We start from the raw sequence: 19,331 nt of genomic DNA, 5'->3' as shown, positions 1-19,331 counted from the left end.
TCCAATCTGGGATTGTATAGAGCACTTGTGTGACCGCATCTGAAGTACTGTGCACAGTTTTAGTCCCCTTACTTGAAGGAGAACGTAAATGCATTGGAGGTGGTTCAGAGAAGGAGAAGGTTTGGTTCACCAGATTGATTCCAGGGATGAAGGACTTGTCTTCAGAAGAGAGATCAAGTAGTTTTGGTCTTTTCTCACTGGTGTTTAATAGCTTGAGAGGGAATCTAATTGAAGTGTATAAGATTCCAAAGGAGATTGACAGGGTAGATGTAGAGCAGATGTTTCCCTTGTCGGACATTCTAGAATGTGAGGCCATAGTTTTAGGCGAAGGGGTGTCAGATTTAAAATAGAACTGAGGAGGAATTATTTAACTGAAAGAGGCATGAATCTGCGGAATTCTCTATCCCAGAGTGGTGGATGGTGGAACACTAATCAAATTTGAGGCGATACATAGGTTTTTAATTAGTAGCGGGATGAAGGGATATGGGGAGCGGGCAGGAAGGTGGAGATGAGGCCAAGATGAGATTGTAATGATCATATTGAATGGTGGAGCAGGCTGGAGGGGCTGAACTGCCTACTTATGCTCCTAGTTCCTATGTTCTTAAATCCATTTTTCTGCGTGAGACCATATCCCTTAAATCTGGAGCCAAAATCGATGGCCGGAACCCGGCGCCAAAAACAACGCAAATCACTCCGGCGTCGGGCCCCCCGAAACGGCGCAAATTCTCTGGCCCGGAATGGGTTAGCAGCGGCGTGATGCCGTTCGCGATGGCGTCACCCGTCACAGACGCACGGCGCGCAGCACATAAGGCCCCCCCCCTCCCCCCCACGGAGACCCATCAAAATGGCCACCCGTCGTGCAGCGCCGAGGTTCCAGGAGCAGGACATCGAGGCGTTCCTGGACGCAGTGGAGCAGAGGAGGGAGGCCCTGTACCCCAAACACGGCCGCAGGGCTGCTCCACGCCTCAGCTGGCGCCTGTGGAGGGAGGTGGCATAAGCCGCCAGCACCGTTGCGGTAACAGCAAGGACAGGCACCCAGTGCCACAAGGTCAATGACCTTGTCAGGGCAGCCAGGGTGAGTACCCCTCCCCCCACCTCCGATGTGCGGCACAGCTGCAGGCTGCAGTGGCAGGATGCCCTGTGAACCTCTGCCAACATACACACAACCGCTGATCCGCAAGTATATCTCTGCCTAACACTGTTGCCCTTTATCCCTGCCACCCACCCGCCTGTCACAGGAGAAGCGCGCACACAACAGGGAGCGCGAGAGGACCGGAGGGGGTCCACCTAAATTGTGACCACTCACCGTTCATGAAGAGAGGGCCCTGGAACTTGCCGGCGGACCCGAGGACCGGGAGGTTGCGGATGCAGAGATCAGGGGCGCACCACCAAGTGACATCCCCCATGGCCTGCCCCATATAACCCCTACCCCATATCCCCCGTACCCCATACCCCCCTTGCCCCATATCCCCCTTCCTCCCCGATTCCCGTCTGCGTGTCTCACCATGCATGCTGTATTGTGTATTGCAGGACCAAACATCAACGCACCCGTCCATGCCAACCGCCCCCAGGACAATCCAGGGCGGCCACGAGCCAGGGACAGACCCGGCCCATCAGGCATACCACGTCCCCAGGACAATCCAGGGTGGCAACGAGCCAGGGACAGACTCGGCCCATCAGGCATACCACGTCCCCAGGACAACCCAGGGTGGCAACGAGCCAGGGACAGACCCGGCCCATCAGGCATACGATGCCCCCAGGACAATCCAGGGTGGCAACGAGCCAGGGACAGACCCGGAGCACCAGGGAGACGACGCGCCCATCCCGTGCAAATAAGGCGACGCCAGCGGGCCAGACCCAGCGACGAGGGGGGCAGCCACAGGAACAGGCCCCCGTCGGATGCCTACCCAAGACACCCCTACCCAGGACACCCCTAGCCAGGGCACTGACGCACACGGCACTGACGCACACGGCACTGACGCACACGGCACTGACGCACAGGGGACGGGTGGACAAGAACCACCACTCTAGGGGACCATGGACTTTGGGTCAGATGAGGAGCATGACACTACGCCACTGCTATCTCCTATACCTTCCACCATCGCAGAGACACTCACCTCAGTTGGGCACTTTAGCGATGAGGCATCTGGTACACTAACTGGTGCACATAACACAGACGTACCGGTACAGCAGGTGGAGGCAGGAGCAGCCGAGGGGCCGGGCGGTCGGAGGGCATCCCGGCGCGAGTAACCATCTGCCGCCCAGACAGGTCCCAGGTTCCTGGAGTTACCACACCCACCCATAGACCCGATGCAGTCACGGACCAAGGGACGATCGAAGGGAATGACAGCCGGCTTTCGGCAGCTGCAGACGAAGTCGGAGGAGTCCACCCGCGTGCAGGAGCAAGAAGTGGTGCCGGTCATACGTGCCACCCAGGCCCAAACCGCAAGGATGGCATCTGCGGTGGAGGCAATGGGGGTGACTGTGTCAGAAATGGGAACAGTATGCAAGGCCTGGGCCTTTCCGTGCAGGCCGCAACTATGGCCCAGGACATGGCTGCCCTCTCACAGGAAGCCATGAGCCAGAGCCAGCAGCAGATCGCAGAGGCGCTCAACGCCATGGCCCAGTCTCTGCAGGCCGTGGTCCAGTCTCTGCAGGCCGTGGCCCAGTCTCTGCAGGCCGTGGCCCAGTCTCAGCAGACTATCACTGAGGGCATCGCCGCCATTGCCCAGGTGCTGGCCGGCATCGCCCAGACACGTTTGAGCTTTTTTTGAGTTTGAGCTCCATGGCTGCAAACTTGCAGACCCTTGTTGATACCAGTGCGGGCCTCCAGTCCGTTTGCATCCCCAACGCATGTAGAGGCCCGGGGCCATTGGTGTAGCCACCTAAGATGGACACTGGGCTAACAAAATGGAGAATTGCTAAGACTGCAGGGAAAAAGCAGTTTAGCCAAGACAAGCAGTCTGCAAAGACTGATTAGCATTTTGCAAGCAGCAAAACTAGTTTCTGGCCAGGTTGAAGATCTCAAACCAAAGGTGTTAATAGCAAAACGCTTTGCATATTAATGAGGCAATCCAGATCTGGGCACACACAATGGCAACATTTGGGTTTGAATAGATACTTTAAGTGCATGTCCAGACAGAGCGGCACCAGAAGTATCCACCATAGAGACCGCCCCCTCCATCGAGGAGAGACCCTCACATTGGGGGAATTCAAAAGATATCGATTAGGATCTGGTCCAATCGATACCTGAAGGTGAAAGCCCGCCCCAAAAAAGGCACGGACATTGGGGCCCTGTAAAGATAGACCCCCACACATGGTCCTGTCTGTTGTTTTCGTGCTCCGGCTTTGACTTCGACCCAGAACTTCGACCTGTATCCTGACTCCAGCCGTTGAGCCCCAGCCGCCGAACCGTAAGTGACAATACGACGCTCGCTACGCGAACCAGCCCCACTAGACCCCCAGCAACCAGCACACTCTCTGAAGGTTACAGACCAAGATCGAAACGAAGGCCTCGCTCCCTGACCCTGCCTGTTCCTGTTTAGTTAAGTATTCTGATCGCTTAGTTTAGTTGTAGCTTAGTCCCTTAGCGTGTGCATGCGTATTTATTATATTTGTAATAATAAATACTAATCGTTTGGAACTTACTAATCGGTGTATCGTTTTATTACTTTGAACCTGACCTTGGAATATTTGTGAGGTGTTATACGACACCTGGCGACTCCCGAGCTGAAAATACACACACAGAGCCTAGCAGTGTTAAGCACACGGCCTTTAAATGGAGGCGTGTTAATACACTCCAATAAACGCGAATTACACTCAAGTAAAACGTGCAACATTTAGTGGCGACTCTGGTGGGACACGGTTGTAAGTGGTACCCCCACTCCGTCGAGGACCCTGAAATTTGAATTAGAAATCTGGCAAAGAAAAAGGAAAGAAATCACAAGTATTCAAAGTGTTCAAAGGAATAAACGTAATTCGGAAGTGTGTTTAGTGCATGCGTACTAACAGGGTTGTAAGGAAAACCTGAAAGCATTTTTGTTGCGACAAACTTTCGGTAGTTTTGTGAACGGAACATAGAGTAAGCCTTACCCGTTTCGTGAGACATAACCTCAACACCCCCTGTTCCAAATTTAAAGTGAGTCAGAAAAATGGCCCTGCAGGCAATGGAACGCCTCATGAACCCAGAACGGTTTGTGGTCGCAGCGACCAGCAGTAGCCGAGTAGGTCAGTGTCCCGTGTGGGAGCTGGAACTCCGCAAGTATCTGCAAGGAAAGGGATGGCCCCTTTGGAAAGAGTTTTGTTTGAATGAGGAGACAGGTCCCGGAAATATAGGACATACTTGGTGGGAGAACCTCTCTCAAATTCACAAGAAAAATATGAGTAAAGCACGTAAGCCGATGGCAATTGTGTCCTGTTTGGCACAATTGCGAGGCACAGAGGAGGTCGTTCAGACGCTCCGGGCAGAGTTAGAGGAGAGAAATCGAATGAGTAAAGTGGATGTCAGGGACATCGAAAAGGAAAATATGGATCTTAGAGGGAAGTTGGCAGAGAAAGGTAGAGAGGTAGATGATGCCAAGAGGGCACATCAGTCTTGTCCATCCCATCTCAGCAGTTCCCAGACCCAGTACGAAAAGGCCTATCAGGACGTGCAACGTGCCGTCCTGATAAGAGAAGAATCAGAGAAGCAGGTAGAGGCTTTGCAGAGGCAATGCTCTGACCTTAAAGCAGCTTTGAGAGCACTCCATGCTGCCACCACAGAACAAAGACAGAGTACTGTAGATCATGCGAAATGCAGGAAGCAGATTGCGGAGCTGCAATCGCTGCTTTCAGTACAAAATGGGTTTCAAGGCACCTTTGGAACGCAGTTAGATGAGGAGAATGCCCCAGACTGGAAAGAGTTAAGTGAGACAGCGCAGCGTTATGTTCAGGGAACATGTGCGCCAGCAGCGCAGCAGAAAAGACAAGCACCCCAACCCCCCACAGATCAGATAATTACCGTACCAATGAATCCAGTCACCACCCAACGGAAAGCGACCACAGAAGGCGCACCCGATATTACTTACACCACCCCCTTAACTGTAACCCAACTAAGGGACGCGTGTGAAAAGATCACTCCGTTTCTCCCCACCGCAGACCCCCACCAGTTTTTCGCAAAGGTAAAGCAACAGGAACCATGTACGGCCTGGACGAAAGAGAGCAGGTTAAACTCACAGTTCTGAGTTTAGACCCATCGGTTGTAGCAGCCCTCCCCGACCCACAGAACGTTGGCGGAGGCACCCTAGAGGAAATGCACACCTCCATTTTAGATGCCATAGGGTATAATCGAGGTGACCCCGTAGAAGGACTTAATAAGTGCCGACAGAAGAAAACCAAGCATCCCACAGCATTCGCAGGAAGGCTGTGGATCCATTTTAATGCAGTTTTTGGCGATTTAAATAGAGCCCATTTGAACCGTGAAAACATGGTTAAATGGACGCGCACCATAATTTCTCATGCAACAGAAGCAGGACAGAGCGCTTGCAACAGCTATGACCCCTCAGAGGAGGCCCATAATGAGAAGTGGGTCCTGAAAAGATTGTCCCGCGCTTGGGAGCAATCAGTTCAGGGCAGAGGCAAAGTGAAATCCCCAGAAGAAGCTCAGGCTGCAGCAGACATACAGGCAGTGAGAGCGCACCAAAACCCCGCGTGGGTAAATGAAGGAAAGAGCAGCCCTCCACAGAAGTCGCAGGAATGCTACAACTGTGGCCAGTTAGGACATTGGGCTAAGGAATGTCAGGCACCCCAAAGATCGCAGAGAGGCCAGCAGACAGGCACTCTGAACAGGAATAAAACAAAACCGATCCATAGTATAGGGATCCAGTCAGGACAGACCAATGTGGACGGAACGGACTGACGGTGTTCGGGCTCCCCCACTTGGGTCTGTGACACTCTTTGGGATCAATCCGGAAGACCGGTAGTCACGGCAAAGTTAAGAGGGAAGCCCATAGAGTTACTTTGGGACACAGGAGGGTCCCGCACCACAATTAACTCCACCACCACGGCACAGGCAGACACGTGGCCGACCACCTCCACCATCACACTTAGCGGTTTCACAGGACACTCGCAGCAGGGACACATTACAGCACCCGTAGCAATCCAGCTAGGGAACATTTCCACCAAACACCCAGTAGTATTAGTAAATCTTCCCCGGACAGCAGAACACATCCTAGGGATAGATTCTATGAATGCACATAGCCTGTCGTTCGACCCAGTGAACTAGTGTGTCTGGCGAATGGCAAGATCGGACAGAGCACCCGCTACCCTCACAGTAGGAGACTACGCTAATAGGATTAGCGCAGTAGGAGACTACTCATTTGACTTGACTACACTAAACACGGACAGACAAGTTAAGGCAGTATTAAACAAACATAGGACAGCATTTGCCAGTCACCGGCACGACTGTGGCAGAATGACCGGACAAATTCACGTTACCGGACCTGACCCCAGACCACAGAAACAGTACAGATTTCCCCTAGAAGCAGAGGGAGAAATAGAGAAAGTGATAGGTAGCTTATTGGAGCAAGGTGTGCTTAGAACAGTAGCCTCGACCAATAATGCCCCTATTTGGCCAGTGAGAAAGCCCGACGGATCATGGCGTCTGACCATTGATTATCGGGAACTCAACAAAGTAACCCCCGCAGTAGCCCCCACGGTAGCAACAAGTCCCGAGACTATGCTCAAGCAGGAACTCAACTCCAAATATTTCACGGTATTGGACATTAGCAATGGCTTCTGGTCAATACCATTGGCAAAAGCGTGCCAGTACAAATTTGCCTTCACTTTCAAATCACAACAGTATACGTGGACATGCCTTCCACAAGGATTCCACAATTCCCCCTCCATTTTCCACCGACAGCTGGCGAATGGTTTAGAAAAATTTTCCCGCCCCGAATGTCTGGTACAGTATGTGGACGACCTACTACTGCAGACAGGCACAAAGGCAGAGCACATTACGCTTCTGGCCGAACTCCTGGAACTTTTAACCTCAATTGGCTGTAAAGTTAACCCAAGAAAGGCCCAGATTTTGGAAAATAAAGTGATGTATTTGGGAACAGTCATCACACACGGCAAACGCGAGATCGAATTCAAAAGAATTGATTCGATTGTCAAATTGCCCCTTCCCCAGAATGTTTCAGCCCTCCGGTCGTTCTTAGGACTGGTTGGTTATTGTCGGAACCACATCGACGGATTCGCGACAAAAGCCGCCCCACTCTCAGACCTCCTTAAGAAAGGAGCCCCCTGGGAATGGCTTCCGCAGCATACAGAGGCTGTGGAAGAGTTAAAGAAAGCCCTTAGCGCAGCACCCGCGCTACAAGTCCCAGACCAACTTTCCCCCTATGCAATAGAGGTAGCGAGCACAGATCTGACCCTCTCGGCCGTGTTACTTCAGGAACGGCACGAGCAGCTAAGACCAGTGGCTTATGCCTCCCGACTGTTAGACCCAGTGGAACAAGGATTTTCAGCCTGCGAGAGGCACCTCCTTGCAGTTTTCTGGGCAGTACAATACTTTTCTTACATTACCGGACTCAACCCCATCACCATTTTGACCGAGCACACCCCCACACAGTTACTCCTGGACGGTCGACTGAAGGACGGTTCAGTTAGCCAGATTAGGGCAGCTAGGTGGACACTACTTTTACAAGGACGGGACATTACAGTAAAACGGACCCGCGCACACACATTTTTAGCCGACAACCTTCAATACCCAGGACAGCCCCATGAATGCGAAATTGTAGCCCCCTTACATAACACAGGACCCTTTATAGCGAAGACACCCCCCAGGAAGATAGGGAACCCCAGACAAAGCCCCCAACACACAGACACGTGTGGACCACTACAGATATACGTAGACGGTTCATCCACGGTTTTAGAAGGTGAGCGTATCACAGGATGCGGCATCTATGTCGAGGACGCGCAGGGGCGCGCTCTCGAAGAGATAGCATTAAAATTACCAGGACACTTAGGCGCGCAGGCAGCAGAGCTCGCGGCCATAGCATACATAGTGGACCACCCCGATTCTTTCCCCAGCCCAGCGGACATATATTCGGACAGTCTATATGTCTGTAATAGTTTGACAGATTTTCTGCCCCTGTGGAGGACACGAGGCTTTGTCTCCGCAGATTGGAAACCCCTTCCATCAGCCCCTTTACTCCAACACATTTTAGAGAAAGCGAAGGACAGGACCTTCGGCATTATCAAAGTGAGAAGCCACCATAGGTCATCCCCCCCTGGGAATGTAAAAGCCGACGCACTGGCTAAGGCAGGTTCCAGGCGAGGACACTTGTGGACACCCCCAGCTAGCGCACCAGCTAGCGCCCCTGTGAGCGCAGTTCAAGTCTCACAAACAGATATCAGGGATTTAGCTGAAGCACAGAAGCAGGATGAGGATCTCAGGGAGATTTTCAAAGGCAACTTTGTGCCCCAGTACGACAAGTTCAGACACGCACTGACCACACATGAGGGTGTGATCATAAAGGATCAGCTTTATGTGGTCCCGCAGCAGGACAGGAATGAAATGACTGCTTTGTTCCATGATGGACACGGGCATCAAGGGATCGACGCAACCACGAGGCACCTCAGGCAGCTCTGTTGGTGGCCTAACCTAAGGACAGATGTAAGTCACTACATCGAGAATTGCCTTATTTGCGCCCAGAATAACCCGGAGAGGTATTCTAAAAAGGCACAACTTCGGCATACTCGACCAGTTAATGGCCCCTGGACAAACCTCCAGATCGACTTTATAGGACCATTGCCCCCTTGTAGGAATGGCTATAAATACGTTCTGGTGGTAATCGATAACTTTACCAAATGGGTAGAGGCATTCCCCTCTAGAACGAATACAGCTAAGACAGCTGCAAAGATCCTGACCCACCACATCTTCACGAGATGGGGTTTACCCCGAAGCATTGATTCGGACCAGGGATCTCACTTCACAGGACGGGTCATGAAGAACGTCCTGACAATATTTGGCATAAAACAAAACTTTCATATTGCGTATCACCCACAGTCCAGCGGGATTGTAGAGCGCATGAATCGGACCCTAAAATCCACACTTAGAAAAATGGTACAAGACAACAACTCCACATGGGATTCAGTGCTCCCATTTGCACTCATGTTCATCAGAAATACGGTTTCAACTTCCACAGGATACACACCACACACACTCATGACCGGACGCCCTATGAAAGGTACAGAATTCCTTTTAGGACTGGACATGACTCGCCCCGAAGTGACGGCCCTCACACACGAACAGACAGTTAAAGACCTGGTTGAGACTGTGAGGTCTGCACAGATCGCAGCCGCAGTTCAGCTAGGGAAACGCCGTAGACAACGCACAGCATGCTTTAACAAGACCGTACACCCCACAGAATTCCAGGTTGGGCAACAGGTGATGCTATCTGTATATAACCCCAGCAGTTTTTTGGCACCAAAATATTCCAGCCCATATTCAATTTCGGATAAAATTAGCCCCTCAGTTTATAGGATAAAATATCCTAATGGTAAGACCGCGTGGTTCCATATCAACCAGTTAAAGGCATATGGAACACAGGCCAACCATGCACACCATGTCCTGCTAGACGCAGCAGAACACCTCACCCCACCCACTAGAGACACGTTTCCACCATCCCCCTCACAGACCAGTTCTTCATCGGACTCGCCCACGACTCCGCCCACTGACCACGACAGACCACGCCCCGGAACGCCCACAAGCTGCCGCAGCAGAGACAGCGATACAGACACTGACTCTGAGGACAGCCACAGCACACCACACTACAGCCCACACTGCAGCAACTATGACCCCGACTCCAGTGACCCCATGGAAGTCACTTACATTAAAAACCCAGACCCACCACCCGACCCCGACGACCCCGACAATCCCCATTCACTTTTGGACCCAACACTCTGGCACAGGGACAATTCGTACCGACTTGTCCGCAACGACGAAAGTGACCCCCGGTCACATAATTCAAAGATTTCATGCCTGATCCACACAAGGGTGTGGGATCCGGGAGAGCAGGACGACACGGTGTCTGAATCCCGATACGGCAACCCCTTTGTGACCCTGTTCACAGAGACAGAGGAAAAGTGAGGTGTCCAGATGATGTAAAATAGGAACCGCTTGAGGGAAGCGATGTCCTTTCTGATGGAACCTGCACGTATGTTTTGTTTGTCAGTTTATGTTTGTTTGTTAATATGTTAAGGGTTTGATTGCAGATCTTTTCAGCCGAAAAGATTGTGACCACCTCGCACGCACTTTAGTTTGTCCGCAGATACCTCTGAGAACTTTCTATGGTGAGCAGCTCACCTTATCGTCTACAATATCTGAAGCCCAGCTCATTTTTCAAAAGGAGCATCTTGGCTCCTCCCTTGTTTTTAGGTGCCCCTCTATTCGGCGAATAGAGGCTGCAAATCCACGGTAAACACATTCTTGCCCGTTTACTCCAGGTTACTCAGGCAGTGGACAAACGGCACTGAGGACCCGCCCTGTCTGAGAACCCACTTTGGTCAGCCAAGCTCGGGTATGGCACAGCACGCCCTACCCGGGGATCCCATTCAAATCGTACCCGTAGCGGCCCATACGCAACCCATTCGACCTTTTCTTTCAAATTTGTTTTCATTTTTCGTTAGGCAGCCCTTAGGCCGCCATCCCACATGCTATTTACATCCAGGAACATTCGGATGGTAAATGAGCAAAGCCTGCGAGACGGCTCGCAGGAGGAGAGTTGTTAGGTGTATTGTGTTCATTAAATTCGCTTTTGAAAAAAAAAAATGAGGGGAGTCACAGGGTGTGACTTGGCCAGTCATTTTAATGGGTCAATTGGAATTGAAAGACAGATACACTAACAAGTACGGATATTAAACTGTATTGACAGATACTGTGCTTGATCCCATAGCTTTCGAAGGACGAAAAAGGGTTCACAGCAAGGATCAGCCATACAGGAGGAAGAGAAAAAGAACGAAGAGAAGATGATGGAAGCCTACTTATTGCTCTTAAATGTTGTATTTGTTTATGTGGAAGCAAGACACGTTTCCCCCACAACCCTCGCCGTAAATGTTTCACTCACAGCAACTCCCCCGTGCTCAGCTCTGATCAGTGAGGTTCAGACCTGGTGCACAAAATTATGACATGGTACTCCATGTCATATGTGATTGAATCACTGCTAGTGATTGCAATCCTCTGCATACTCGTACAGACCCTCAGGTTGAGGAAGTGGAAGAGGAGAGCCTCCCGTTCCTGCCCCTCAACCGTCTATGGAGTTCGATCCCCTATTTTTCGGTTTCATCAATCCCCTTTGCCCCTCAATGAATAAAGCACTGTGTGAATAAAATAAAATATACCCATGTATTATATTGTCCTGAACTCGACTGCCGAGTCAGGAAATGTTATGTGATGTGGTATGAATGGATGAGGTTTAGTCTGTAATGAAATGTTTAAAGTAAGATAAGGATAGTTGTGATAGGTAGAGGTTCCCGGTTTTTGGTAATGCATGTCCCCTTTGACATAGCGCCAGGTAGAGATGTCAGGTAAAATTTTTTTCTTCCCATAGTCAAGGACAGAGTAGACGCTCAGGAGCTTGCCGAGGTCAGGGAACACAAAGAAGGCACCCAGAAGCACTCGAAGCAACGTGCATAGGTGATCCTTCACAATATTTTTGATTGTGAGGATCACAAGGAGGGAATGTAGCCACCTAAGATGGACACTGGGCTAACAAAATGGAGAATTGCTAAGACTGCAGGGAAAAAGCAGTTTAGCCAAGACAAGCAGTCTGCAAAGACTGATTAGCATTTTGCAAGCAGCAAAACTAGTTTCTGGCCAGGTGGAAGATCTCAAACCAAAGGTGTTAATAGCAAAACGCTTTGCATATTAATGAGGCAATCCAGATCTGGGCACACACAATGGCAACATTTGGGTTTGAATAGATACTTTAAGTGCATGTCCAGACAGAGCGGCACCAGAAGTATCCACCATAGAGACCGCCCCCTCCATCGAGGAGAGACCCTCACATTGGGGGAATTCAAAAGATATCGATTAGGATCTGATCCAATCGATACCTGAAGGTGAAAGCCAGCCCCAAAAAAGGCACGGACATTGGGGCCCTGTAAAGATAGACCCCCACACATGGTCCTGTCTGTTGTTTTCGTGCTCCGGCTTTGACTTCGACCCAGAACTTCAACTTGTATCCTGACTCCAGCCGTTGAGCCCCAGCCGCCGAACCGTAAGTGACAATACGACGCTCGCTACGCAAACCAGCCCCACTAGACCCCCAGCGACCAGCACACTCTCTGAAGGTTACAGACCAAGATCGAAACGAAGGCCTCGCTCCCTGACCTTGCCTGTTCCTGTTTAGTTAAGTATTCTGATCGCTTAGTTTAGTTGTAGCTTAGTCCCTTAGCGTGTGCATGCGTATTTATTATATTTGTAATAATAAATACTAATCGTTTGGAACTTACTAATCGGTGTATCGTTTTATTACTTTGAACCTGACGACTCCCGAGCTGAAAATACACACACAGAGCCTAGCAGTGTTAAGCACACGGCCTTTAAACGGAGGCGTGTTAATACACTCCAATAAACGCGAATTACACTCAAGTAAAACGTGCAACATTGGACACCCCGAGGAAAGAGGAGGTGCTGAGGCCCGTTCTGGGTCCCCATGTTGGAGAGGTCCTGGAACACCGCGACACCTCGGACTCCCCCACCCCTTCCGTCCCAGGTGCACCTGATGGGCAACGGGCACAGGACAGGCTGGCAGATCGCCATCCCAGTCGCCCGAGCCGCAGCCTGGCCCATCTAGGCCCCAGGAAACGGCCGCCAAAGGGATCCCGAGTCACAGGGCAGGAATCACAGGAGTCCACTGCTGTACCGTCTGGGGAACCACCTAGACATACTCAAAGGGCCCGTAAGGCCAAACAATTAGACACTGATAAATTGGCATGGGTGCAGGGCACAGATTAGTTATGGGGCTAGGGCACGTGTATGAACTGTTTGTTATTAAAATCACTTTCACACCTACAGAAGCTGCCTTTGTACTCTGCCCGATGCGTGCGGGAGTGTGGTGTGAGGTGAGCGCCAGTGTGTGTGAGGGGTGATAGAACGGCGGCCTCAGGTGAGTGTGCACCCCCCCAGTCGCCCATGCCATCCCCCCGGACAGACGGCAGGACCGTACACTGCGGTGTCATGGTCGCATGCAGGGATGGTCCGAGTGGAGGGTGGTACTGTGGCCATGGGTCAGGCATTGTCCAACTATGTAGAGCCCAGAGCTCTTCGCAGAGCGTGTTATCATGCTCCATGGCCTGCAATAGACACGCTTCCACCAGCGACCTTGTGAGCCCGGCCCGTTGTGCCGCAGGTGGATGTGCAATGGAGGGGTGGCATGCATGGGGGTGGGGTGAGGGTGGTTGGTGGTGGGGTGAGAGTGGTTGGTGGTGGGTGGGTTGGCGGGGTAAGGGTGGTTGGCTGGTGCCGTGGTGTGCAGTCTGTGCCCATACTCGGCAATTCCCACGCCCCCTTAGTCAGTGAGCCGGGCGGTTATCAGCCTGTCCGGTGCCTGCTGGCCCAGCCGGTAACGGTGAGCAGCCTCCCGACCATGTCCAGCCCATCTGTCCTGACCATTACCCCCATCCTCCTCATCTGGGGAGGTATGCGCCTCGTCTTGCTGCTCCTCCACTTCCCCTTCCTCTGCCTGCAGCACACTGCCCCTATGCTGGACAATGTTGTGCAGGACGCAGCAGACCACAACGATGCGGCCGACCCTAACGGATACTGGAGGGACCCCTCCAGAGTGGTCCAGGCACCTTAAACGTATCTTCAGCAGCCCAAAGCACCTCTCTATCACACCCCTGGTCGCTGCATGGTCATCGTTTTAGCCGATCTCCGCGCCAGTCTGCGGCCTTCGTATAGGCGTCATCAGCCACGACCACAACGGGTAATCCCTGTCGTCCAGCACCAGCCCCTCAGCCGAGTGGGATGAAAGATTGCGCCAATACGAATGAGTCATGTACACTTCCCGGGTACCGGGCGCAGACGTGCAGGATCATCATGCAGTGATCGCAGACAACCTGAATGTTCATGGAATACGTCACCTTCCTATTCGTGAACACGGCCCTGTTATCCGCAGGTGGCCGCACGGCGACGTGCATCCCATCAATCGCGCCCTGGACCATGGGCATCCCACCCGCCACAGCGAAGCCCACTGCCCGGGAATCCTGGCTGGCCCGGTCAACAGGGAACTAGATGTAGTGGACCGCAATGGCATATTGGACGTCTTGTCACTGCACAGATGCACCGGTGCACTGATGCCTGCGAGATGATGGACAGGACCCTACTCGGCACCTGGAATGACCCCGTGGCATAAAAGTTCAGGGCCACCGCAACCTTGGTGAGGGTGTCCTCCCCCGGGGCCAGGTGTGCCATCAGGTGGCTGATCCGGGCGACAGTTTCTCGGCTCAACCGGCGTCTCGTCCTGCATACCCGGTCCGTGAGGTCCTGGTACGACGAGCGGGGCCGGTACACACGGGGCCTCATCAGGCGTCTTCGTCGCTGTGGCACCACCACCTCCTCCACCCCGGCACTCGCCCAACCCCCTCACCGGCACTCGTTCCCCCCCCCCCCCCCCCCCCCCCCCCCCCTCCCCGGCACTTTTACAAAAAATTTGCATTCAACAAGCAAAAGCAGAAAGATAGCTATGGGCATCAATATACAACAGGTACAGCACAAAATAGTCATTACAGAATTGAGAACAAATAAGACGGATGAATCAGGGACAAAATCCGCCAAATGTTCCTTCCACAAATAAATGACCTGTCTGCACCCAAACAGAATACCCAAACAGATGTACATTAGAGATGTACATCTCACCCAATGCTACAAAACAAAATAACAGAAAAAGAAAACAATACCCGAGGGGAAATCAACCAACTCTTACAACGCAAATGAAACTCTTCTCCAGGTTCAGACCAGAACAGATGGCAAAATGACAAAAACAAAGGCAATGAGAGGACTGGACACAACCAAACCACCTTAATACAGCCCTAGATCAAAGGACAAAACAGATCACCAGGTCACCATCGCCAGTACCGCCCTCAAGAGGACAACAGGACATTGTTGCACCAAGAACCAAGGAATATTGTTGCACCAAACAAGGAATATAAACTTGTCCCAATTGTAAAACTCGGGGGGGGGTTACCCACTTCAAGGTGGGAGGGCTGTCAGAGCAACCCTCAAACTGGGCAGGGCAGACCAGCACCCCCTTGGAACCATAGGACCGCACTCCCCAAAGTAGAATCACTCAAAAAAAAAGCGAAAGGATGAGGACACCCAAAAGCCAGCCTAGATCCATATTTGAGTGTCCATGACACCAAGGCTCACCATCCAACATCACCAGTCTGCCCTCACAGGCACCAGCACAGAGAGAAGTAGAAGCAACGGCCTCAAATCCTCTCAAAGTCAGAAGAAAAGTGAAATAAAGAAGAACTGTCAGAATTAACTCCTCAGACCCACAAACCCTTCCTAAGATGTTACTACCAAACATGAACCGGCCAACCTACCGCCAAGTGGGCTCCCTCCAACTCTCAAGACAAAAGGAATAAGGATAATTACTGGACACAGCCTTTGAACCCTTCCCCAATCTTCACCTCCCCAGATGTGTCCCTGCTCACATCAGACTCCCTCCACGACACCCCCAAGGGAGGTACCCCTATCCAAGGAGCAACAGGATACTAACTGCAATGCCGAGCCTGGCCTAGCCCAGCGCCGCAACAAAGAAAAACGAAAGATCAGAGAGCTGGCTCCATGGACTCCCATGACACCCCAGTCCATGCACCCCTCCAAAGCTAAGTCAGTTAGATCCAGTACAGGACATGGTACCTCTCCTTCCTCCGTACACCATCCAATACACATACCAACAACAGGACCAACATCCCACGCCCCAACAGGAGAAGAGAAGAAAAAAAAAGAACGCCTTTTGGAAGGGACCACCCCACTAGACACACCACCTGAAGGATATTCAGACTGGTCTCACTCAGAGGAACTCTGACAGCAGTTACAACAGTCAAAGAGGAAGGCCCCACATCAAGAGAAATAACTGACCTCTCCCTAAAGGGGAGACGATGATTTACATAGATATAGATTTACATAGAATTTACAGTGCAGAAGGAAGCCATTCGGCCCATCGAGTCAGCTCCTGCTCTTGGAAAGAGCACCCGACCCAAGGTCAACACCTCCACCCTATCACCATAACCCAGTAACCCCACCTAACACTAAGGGCAATTTTGGACACTAAGGGCAATTTATCATGGCCAATACACCTAACCTGCACATCTTTGGACTGTGGGAGGAAACCGGAGCACCCGGAGGAAACCCACGCGCACACACGGGGAGGATGTGCAGATTCCACACAGACAGTGACCCAAGCCGGAATCGAACCTGGGACCCTGGAGCTGTGAAGCAATTATGCTATCCACAATGCTACCGTGTTACTGCTACTGTTGGTATGAGGAATTGAACAAACAAATGTGATATAAAATAGGATTATTAGTTAGAATAATGTAGATATGAGCCAGTCTGATAGTATTGAGTTCATAAACAAAGGACAAAGGGATTCAGAAAGCATGGCCAGGAAGGGGGGAGGGAGCCTCGTGGAGGATGGGGAAAAGGATGCTGGGTAACAAGAGGCCCAGGGTTGAGGAATGCGAAGTGAGCCAATCAGGATATATGGCCAGGTCAGGATGTGTATAGGATGACCTATGGGAATCTTGTATGTGAAACTTGATACCATTTGAATGATATTTGCAGAGATTTCTTTGTCTCCGATTTCACTCGGTTCTGGGGCTTCAGAAGACCGCCTGTGTGTTCTGAACCTCTGTGGAGCGAGTCAGCCTTGCAAGTTGGTTAAAAATAAATAATACTATACCTACAAATCCATCTCGAGTTTTATTGAGGCCAGACTGACGGGTAAAGAACTCAATACAGTAGTCCCCCTTTGTAACGCGGGTGTTGGGGTCCAAGACAGCCACCCGCGTTGCAACCGAGCCGCGGATATCCACGATGGGGGTTTTAAATTTATTTAAAAATCTATGCTAGCGCTTCCCATTGAGAGTCGACGGGGGGCGGGGGGAGAGGTCAGACCCCCGTAGACTCACAATGGGAAGCGCTAGCATAGATTTTTAAATAAATTTAAAACCCCCATCGTGGATCTAATTAAAACAGTGTCAATTTCAGCGGCCGGCTCACTTTGATCCGGAGAGGGAAGCTGCTCTCACTGAAATAATCAGCCGGCCGCTGAAATTGACACTGCCGGCTGCTCTCTCCCTCCAATCCAACTTTTAAGTTTTAATGTTTCTGATTGGAGGGAGAGAGCAGCCGGCAGTGTCAATTTCAGCGGCCGGCTGATTGTTTCAGTGAGAGAGCAGCTTCCCTCTCCGGATCAAAGTGAGCCGGCCGCTGAAATTGACACTGCCAGCTGATTGGAGGGAGAGAGCAGAGAACACAGGAGGAGGTCATACGGGCCTCTGCAAGACCAGCATGGTCTCACATCGCCCCTCCCCTCTGTAGCTGGGGTTCAGGCTGTGGCTGCTGGGGTACAGGCTGTGGCTCCTGGGGTACAGGCCGTGGCTCCTGGGGTACAGGCCGTGGCTGCTGGGCTTCAGGCTGTGGCTGCTGGGGTGCTGTGGCTGCTGGAGTACAGGCCGTGGCTGCTGGGCTTCAGGCTGTGGCTGCTGGGGTGCTGTGGCTGCTGGGGTTCAGGCTGTGGCTGCTGGGGTTCAGGCTGTGGCTGCTGGGGTTCAGGCTGTGGCTGCTGGGGTACTGATTGGAGGGAGAGAGCAGCCGGCAGTGTCAATTTCAGCGGCCGGCTGATTGCTTCAGTGAGAGAGCAGCTTCCCTCTCCGGATCAAAGTGAGCCGGCCGCTGAAATTGACACAACTGACAGTTGGGGTTCATAAGCCCCCCCGCGGTATATCGCGGTATTGCGGAGCGCGGTATAACGGGGGACTACTGTATTGCCATTTGGTGCCGAAAACCTGGGGTTTCTCCAGATGGTCACCGGCCAGCTGCGAAATCAGAATTAGGCTGATGTTGGACAAGGAAAGTGGAAATGGGCCCACAATGTGAGCAGCTGAAAAATGACCACATTGATTTTCCCCTTTTCTCATGAGAGGGGGACTAGAGAGAGGACGGAGCGTGTGAGAAGGGGAGTACAACTAGAACGTAGGTTATCAGGAGATATACTTAATTCATTTAGGACCCAGAATGAGGGAAACCTGGGCAGTATGAATCTCTTCTACCAGATCTACCACCGCTTGTATGGCCAGGGACGGGTTGTCTGCTACCCGAACCCCGTATCGGTGTCTAGGTTATTTTCTGTTTCACCGCTTTGAGGCACTCCCCAAACGGTGGTTCATTGTCAGCGTTCCGAGCCACCGCCCGAGCAAGTCACTCTTCCTTACGATCCGGGTTCAGCACCACCGGCTATTTGCCTTCCCCTCCCTCGGGATAATTCCCACTCACAGTATGATAATCTTCAACGGTGGAGGGCGTATATACCTAGCCACTTCACTCCCAATAGAGACTCCCGGTCGTACGAGAATTGTTTCAGCAGTGACGGGTACAGCTGTTTCCTGGTAGAGGTGGAAACGAATATAACATGTCTGTTCCCCACCTATAGACAGGTGTCACGTCACTCAGGCGTCCGGCCAATGCGTGTGTTACAACACCACCTGCATTCCATTGAACGCTGGCCTCCAGCTCCTTTGTGGCTGGGCGAATGTCTCTCATATCACTGTTGGGACTAGGGCTTTCCGCATTGCTAGGAGGCCTGAATGGGCGTTCCAAAGCTGGATAAACTGGGCTACTGGGGGATCCCTGCTCAACCGATATACTGATTGTGATGCTAGCCTGTACACAGAGCAAGGATCCTATTTTTTTTAATGGCACAGCGACCAATGTTTTGTCACCCCCATTTCCCCGCCAAATTGCTATTGGGACTCTAGTCCCTACCACAGTCCCCTGCCCCTCTGCGTGGATACTGCACAATCAGTTGGCACGCCGGGCAGTCTCAGTCTCTGCGAGAACTGGAAAAAACCTCGGGTTCTAGCACCCAACCGAGGCCACTCAGCCGGATGGGGAATTCTGAGCGTCTTGACACTGGGAGGTATGGGGGGGGGTTCCTTGGCGGTCAGCGATAGGAATTATTTTATTTGTGGCCTTACCATCCTGGGAAACGAAACCTTGGGAGCCCTCGGGGCAATAACCAAGGAATTGTCTCAGCTGCGGTTGTTTTCCATACAGA

The 19,331-nt window shown here is 51.9% G+C and overlaps 1 protein-coding gene across 5 annotated transcripts in view; it reads right to left on the bottom strand.

Moving 5' to 3' along the window:
* Positions 1 to 19,331, bottom strand: part of ctc1 (CTS telomere maintenance complex component 1) — a 119,881-nt gene that overhangs the window by 94,347 nt on the left and 6,203 nt on the right. The window lies entirely within an intron of this gene.

This window comes from Scyliorhinus canicula, chromosome 12 (genome assembly GCF_902713615.1).
Source record: "Scyliorhinus canicula chromosome 12, sScyCan1.1, whole genome shotgun sequence".
NCBI lineage: Eukaryota > Metazoa > Chordata > Chondrichthyes > Carcharhiniformes > Scyliorhinidae > Scyliorhinus > Scyliorhinus canicula.
This window is presented reverse-complemented; position numbering and strand designations above follow the sequence as displayed.